Here is a 6948-nt window from a genome sequence, read left to right as displayed (position 1 = left end):
CCGCTCCCTCCTCCCTCATGAACCCTTGATAATTTATAAATTATTATTTTGTCATATCTTGCCCTGTCTGACGTCTCCTTTCACCCACTTTTCTGTTATTCGTCCTCCAGGGAGGAGGTCACATGTAGATCCTTGACTTTTTGGATTCTTAACTGTAATCTTTACAAAGACATATCACCAGGTCTTTCTCTATGGACAGCTCTGTGGGTGTGAACTGCTAGCATTTAACAGGCAAGCACTTAACCACTGTGCCATCAGGGCTCCTTCATTGTTATATAGCATTCTTTTAGCTGGATATAAAACAATCATACTGTTGGTTGGCATTATGTGGAGCTAGCTTTTAAAATTGAAAATTAAATAATCTCATTTGCCTGCTTAAATCTTTTCATCAGTTTCTGTAGCACTTAAGAGTAAAATCTAGCTTAAGCCCCTAGTTTACAAATCATGTAAAGCCTGGTCCACGTGGAAGAAGCACACCAGCCTGTGTGATATAAGGATTGTAAATAATATAATCCAAATCTGAAAGCAAGAATGGTATCAGAGTTTAAATTGTGAACACCCAGTTTACAGAAGGTTGTGGATGACAGTGGAACCCCAAAATCTATGTGCAGGATCCACATGTAGAGTAAGCCTCCAGTGAATCTTCTTTGACCACAGTTGAGGGATGAGAATAACCTTGTTATCAGAGAGTATTGTAGAGATGACTATAGCAGATATAGCTAGGTGATATTGTAACACCTTATTTGATCCCCCTTCTGACCCATTTAAAAGTTGTGCCAGTTTTTTGTTTGAAGTGAAGGGGAAATACACATAGAGTAATCCTCTAGTAAACCCCGTCTGAACAAAGACCAGAGATGTGAACAGCCTTGCTATCATGCAGAGTGTATGGGAAAGTTGATTATGGCAAATGTAACTAAATTGGAATTTCACACCTTATCATTTGATCTCCTTTTGGACCCATTTTTAAAAATCATTTTATTAGGGGCTCATACAACTCTTATCACTATCCATACATAAATCAATTGTGTAAAGCACATTTGTACATTCATTGCCCTCATTATTCTCAAAACATTAGCTCTCCACTTAAGACCCTGGCATCCATGGAGATCCCCTTGCAGAGGGGTCTTGGGGAGGAGACGAGCCAGTCAGGGTGTAACAACGATGAAAAATACAACTTTCCTCTAGTTCCTAAATGTTTCCTCCCCGCTCCCACTATCATGACATGAATTCTACCTTGCAAGTCTGGCTAGACCAGAGGAGGTACACTGGTACAGATAGGAACTGGAAATCCAGGGAATCGAGGACGGATGAGCCCTATAGGACCAGTGGTGTGAGTGGCGATACTGGGAGGGTAGAGGGAGAGTGGGTAGGAAAGAGGGAACCGATTACAAGGAACTATATGTGACCTCCTCCCTGGGGGACGGACAACCGAAAAGTGGGTGAAGGGAGACATCGGACAGGGCAAGATATGACAAAATAACAATTTATAAATTATCAAGGGCTCATGAGGAAGGGGTGAGCGGGGAGGGAGGGGAAAAATGAGGACCTAATGCCAGGGGTTTAAGTGGAGAGGAAATGTTTTGAGAATGATGAGGGCAATGAATGTACAAATGCGCTTTATACAATTGATGTGTGTATGGATTGTGATAAAAGTTGTATGAGCCCCTAATAAAATGATTAAAAAAAAAAAAAGACCTGGCATCAGCTCATTTCCCCCCTCCCTCATCGCTCTCCCCTCCATGAACCCTTAAAATTTATAAATCACTATTTTGTCATATCTTGCCCTGTACGACATTTTGTCATATCTTGCCCTGTACGACATCTCCCTCCACCCACTTTTCTGTTGTCCGTCCCCCAGGGAGGAGGTTATACATAGATCCTTGTAATCGGTTCCCCCTTTCCACCCCACCCTTCTTCTACCCTCCCAGTACCTCCACTCTCACCACTGGTCCTGAAGGGATCATCCACCCTGGATTCCCTGTGTTTCTAGTTCCTATCTGTACCAGTGTACATCCCCTGGTCCAGCCAGATTTGTAAGGTAGAACTGGGTTCATGATAGTGGGGGGTGGGGGTCGGGAGGAAGCATTTAGGAACTAGAGGAAAGTTGTATGTTTCATCATTGCTACATCGCACCGTGACTGGCTCATCAACTCCCCGAGACCCTTCTGTAAAGGGATGTCCAGTGGCCTGCAAATGGGCTTTGGGTGTCCACTCCACACTCCCCCCATTCACAATGATATGATTTTTTGTTCTAATGATGCCTGAGCTGATTCCTTCGACACCTCGTGATCGCACAGGCTGGTGTGCTTCTTTCATGTGGGATTTGTTGCTTCTGTGCTAGATGGCCGCTTGTTTACCTTCAAGCCTTTAAGACCCCAGATGCTATATCTTTTGATAGCCAGGCACCACAGCTTTCTTCACCACGGTTGCTAATGCACCCATTTGTCTTCAGCGATCATATCAGGGAGGTGAGCACACAATGATATGATTTTTTTGTTCTTGGATGCCTGATAACTGATCCCTTCGGCGGCACATGATCACACAGGCTGGTGTGCTTCTTCCATGTGGGATTTGTTGCTTTAGAGCTAGATGGCTGGTTTACCTTCAAGCCTTTAAGACCCCAGACGCTATATCTTTTGATAGCTGGGCACTATCGGCTTTCTTCAACACATTTGCTTATGTACCCACTTTGTCTTTAGGGATCGCATAGGGAAGGTGAGCATCATAGAATGCCTGTTTAATAGAACAGAGTATTCCTGCATTGAGGGAGTACTTGAGTGGAGGCCCAATGTTTTTGGACCCATTTTAAAGTTGTTCTAGTTTCTAATATTCTCTATTTTCTTTTCTATTGAAATTATCCTCTGTTTTATTTATTATTTTTTAATAAAAGGGTCTTTATTTGTATAAAGTCAAAGGGGCCTCTAGAGGTGGCAGTATAAGCAGGCCGGCTTCTCAGGGGTCAGGGGCATTTGGGCAGATGTGCTTGAGTAGGGGGCGCCCTTGGAGTCCTCTGAGTCACCCAGGGCTGCCCTGGGGGCAGGTGGCACTGGCTCAAAGACGGGGTAAGCTTCAGGGGCCTCAGCCTCCAGCAGTTCTGGGACAGGCTCCTCCTTGGTCAGCATCAGGAGTTCATCGGTGCCACCCGCAGCTATGTCCCCGGGATCTGTCTCTTGACCCAGCTGTGGGGGCTGTTGCTTCTAGGACCCCATCCCGGGGTCCGGCAGGCGATTCAGGGCGGCTGGGCTGGGGGTTACTCCCAGGACTGAGCTTGGTACCCTTTTGCTGGGACCCTTCCGAGTGGAAGCTCTGGTTGCTGTTCTCATCACTGAGACCGAGCAGAATGAGGGGGCCACCCCCTCCCCTCGGGGACTAGCACTCTGGCCCTGCCGCTCTCGACCTCGGGATCTCCCTGCACCACCTCGTGCACGTCGGTCCTCCTCCTCGGGGTCCACCACTGGCACCACCACTCTTTGAAGATACAAAGAGACGCGTCACCCACAGTCACCCAGCGCTTCTCCCGTCTCCGGACCTTCTCAATGGTCCCCATCACCTTCTTGATGTCCTCCTTGGCCCGGCTCTGGGTCTTGGACCGTGTGGGCCGGCTGGCCATGCTGGCAGGGTTGCCGTCCGTCCGGCGGGCTCAGGCTTGGTGCCAGCTCTTTTATTTTGTTATTATTGTTCGTTTTTGTATGTTTTTTTGGTATATGAAACCCATGATTGGTGAATCAATAGAGGAAGTAATTAGATTAATGGTTTTGGGGGAGTATGGCAGGGGAGGTTGGGGAGGAATGGAAGCTAATAACAAGGAGTATAACAAAGAAGAAAATGGGAATCCAGGATAGATAAAGCCCTCAAGGCCAACAATGAGAATAGAGATACCAGGTGGGGGAAGAGGGGAAATCGATCACAAGGATCCAACAGAAAAGTGTGTGAAGAGTGACAGAGGATGATGTAAGATATGAAAATATTAATCTATAACATATGAAGGGTTCATGAGGGAGGGAGCGAGGGAGGGAGGGGGGAAATGTGAAGCTGATACCAAGGGCTCAAGTAGAAAAAGAAAATGCTTTGAAAATGATGATGGCAACATATGTACAAATGTGCTTGACACAATGGATAAATGTATGGATTGTGATAAGAGATGTAAAAGCCCCCAATAAAAGTATCTAATAAAAAAGAATGAAGAAAATATTCTAAAACTGATTGTGGTAATGATTATACAACTCTTGATATGATGTGTGGATTATGTCCTGATAAAACTCTTAAAAAAAAAAAAAGTTCACTAGAAATGTTGATGCTCCCCAAATTTTGAGAGCTGATTGTATACTCAATGCATAAATCCAAGATGAATATTTTTGATTGTTCATTTTGCCTCAGTCCCCAAATATGGCTCAGCACAGCATTGTTATTACTTAAAATTTTTGACATTTTGTTCATTTTTTATTTTTGCTTTAATTTGTATTTTTAAAACATAAATTGTCTTGATATCCTCTTCCTTCACATCACCTTAGTCTCTGCCCTCCCTAGAACACGTTACTTCATTTTTCTGCACCTTGGTTTTCCAATAAGGGATCTGGATTAAGTCGGAGTTTATCAGGGAGAGAAGGAGGAGAGAGGATAGGTACCATTTAGGGGTAGATCAGAATTTCCAGAGGGCATGTATAGTTCTAAAACATTTGAGCAAGGATGCAAACAATTACATATACAGGCAGTCCCTGGATTATGAAGGTGTGCCCTTCTTAAATTTGTTTTTAAATTGAATTTATTTGTATGTGAGTTGGAATAGTTTGGTATGGTTCATTTTTAATCTCAGCGAGTAAAATGTTTGTCTTAGTAAACAGTATATAGGATTCCTTGTTTTGAATAAAACATTAACTAAATATTGCCAGATACATAAAAGCATCTTTAACATAATGCTACAGTAATAATAATAATAATAGCAAAGTAATGTCTGTTTGTTATTATAAATCATTGCATCTACCTGGAATTGTTCATTTAATAGGCTTGATGGGGGTGGCTATGAGTGAGAATCCATAGCAGTGAGTTTGGGGTTTGGATGGGGGTTAGTTCATAATGACACATACGTTGGACATGCATAACCTGGAGACGGCTTATATTGTACATCAATGTTGATTTTAGCACTATTCACAATTTCCAAAAGATATAAACAACTTACGTGTCTGTGAACAGATGAATGGCTAAAGGAAATGTGATCTATATAATAAGTTCATGAAAAGACAGAATTAAAGGATAAAAGAATTTTTCCACAAACTTTTTGAAGCCCTCATACAATAGAATGCTGTTGCTTGATCCAATAGAGTTGGTTCAAACTCATAGGACGGCTATGTACAGCAGTCTGGTGCCAACCTCAGAATTGTCACTATGCTTGAGCACATTGTTGTAAGCACATTTGCAGCTCTGACGGATGCTGTGAAATTGTCTGTGGAAGTTGGACCATTGCACTCACTCTTCCATCAGCCCAGTAAGAAGTGTAGTGGTCCTCCCCACCTGCTAGGTGTAGCTTCCCTCCATGTTCACACTCCTTGGCTTTCCTGCTGGTGGCTTCCCAGTGTCCCAGTGCTGCCCTCTTTCCCGCTCCCTCGCAGGCATGGAGGGTGTGAAGGTTGGGGGCCCAGTTTCTAGGACTGGAGGTGGCGTGCAGCTGCTTCGTCTGTGCAGGTGAACGGCAGGAGCTGAACACACAGAGCAGAGTTCTGGGCTCCAGGGGTGGACTGCCAACAACGCCCTCAGCCTCCCGGAGCCCAGCTCTCTGCCTTAAGTTCCCCCAGGTGCAGGGAGACAACACCAGGGACCGGGACCTTGGCGCCTTGCAGCGGGGAGACCCAGAGATGGAACAGATGAACCAAGTGATCCGGACTTGCATGGAGGCCCCCGGGGGGAACCCCATCTACAGCTTCCACAACCAGGGCGCTGGTGGCAAGGGTGAGGGAAGGGGCTGGGCTGGGGTATCCCTGGATTTTCAACTGCCTGCCCACCCAGCTCTGGGCCCCTTACTCCACCCCCTCCTGGTCCTGCGCAGGGGCCCGGTGGGACTTCATCTCATTGAAGGTCATCCTCTTTTTTTACTGATCTATTTTACCAAGCGTGATGTCCTCCAAGGAACGGTTCCTCCTGAAAACGTCCAAAGTACAAGAGACCAGGTCTCAGGATCCTTGCCTCTAAGGAGGATTCTGATACACAGTATTCACCAACACGATGAGTTCAAAGGCATCAATTAGTTATTGGTCTTCCTTATTCACCACCCAGGTTTCACATGCGGACAAGGTGACTGAAAATACCAGGGCGTCCTACCCTACTCCTCTAAGCGACATCTTTGCTTTGGATCACTTCAGAGAGACCGTCAGCAGCGAATTGGCTCAATGTAATATAGCCTTTGTTTTTCTGACTACAGCTTCCAAGGGCATTGATTACAGAGCCAAGCAAAATGAAATCATTGACAATTTCCATTTTTTCTTCATTTATCATGATATTGTTTGTTGGTCTAGTGGTTGGCAATTTTAATTCCTTTATGATGGGGTGTAATCCACACTGAAAGCTGTAGTCTTTATCTTCATCAATAAGTGCTTCATGTCCTCTTGGCTTTCAGTAAGTAAGGATGTGTCATCTGCGTACCACAGGTTGTTAATGAGTCCCTCTCTAATCCCGATGTTGAATTCTTCTTCATACAGTTCAGCTTCTCAGGTTATTTACTCAGGATAAAAATCAAATAGATACAGGCAGATCTGAGAGAATGCGGGTTTCATTGCACACCAGTAAAATGAAGTGAGTATCTTTATAAAGTGAACCACAGGATTTCTCATTTCCCAATCAATTTTTTAAAAGTGTTTTTGTAGGGGCAAAATATTCAAGATGCAGGAAGCATTAAAAAAAATCACTGTACCTCCTGTCCCACCAGGCCTTGAGGACGATGACCCCAATTAGAGCAGC

At 44.6% G+C, this 6948-nt stretch overlaps 1 protein-coding gene and 1 pseudogene across 1 annotated transcript in view; both read right to left on the bottom strand.

Annotated features, from left to right (window-relative positions):
• Positions 1 to 6948, bottom strand: part of GFRA3 (GDNF family receptor alpha 3) — a 42262-nt gene that overhangs the window by 26507 nt on the left and 8807 nt on the right. The gene's annotated exons all lie outside the window — the stretch shown is intronic.
• Positions 2953 to 3610, bottom strand: LOC101638518 (annotated as a pseudogene).

Source organism: Echinops telfairi, unplaced genomic scaffold (assembly GCF_000313985.2).
Source record: "Echinops telfairi isolate 266 unplaced genomic scaffold, ASM31398v2 ScPeMD7_7469;HRSCAF=8507_1, whole genome shotgun sequence".
NCBI classification, from domain to species: domain Eukaryota; kingdom Metazoa; phylum Chordata; class Mammalia; order Afrosoricida; family Tenrecidae; genus Echinops; species Echinops telfairi.
The sequence above is the reverse complement of the archived record's forward strand: the minus strand, read 5'-3'. Positions and strand labels throughout refer to the sequence as shown.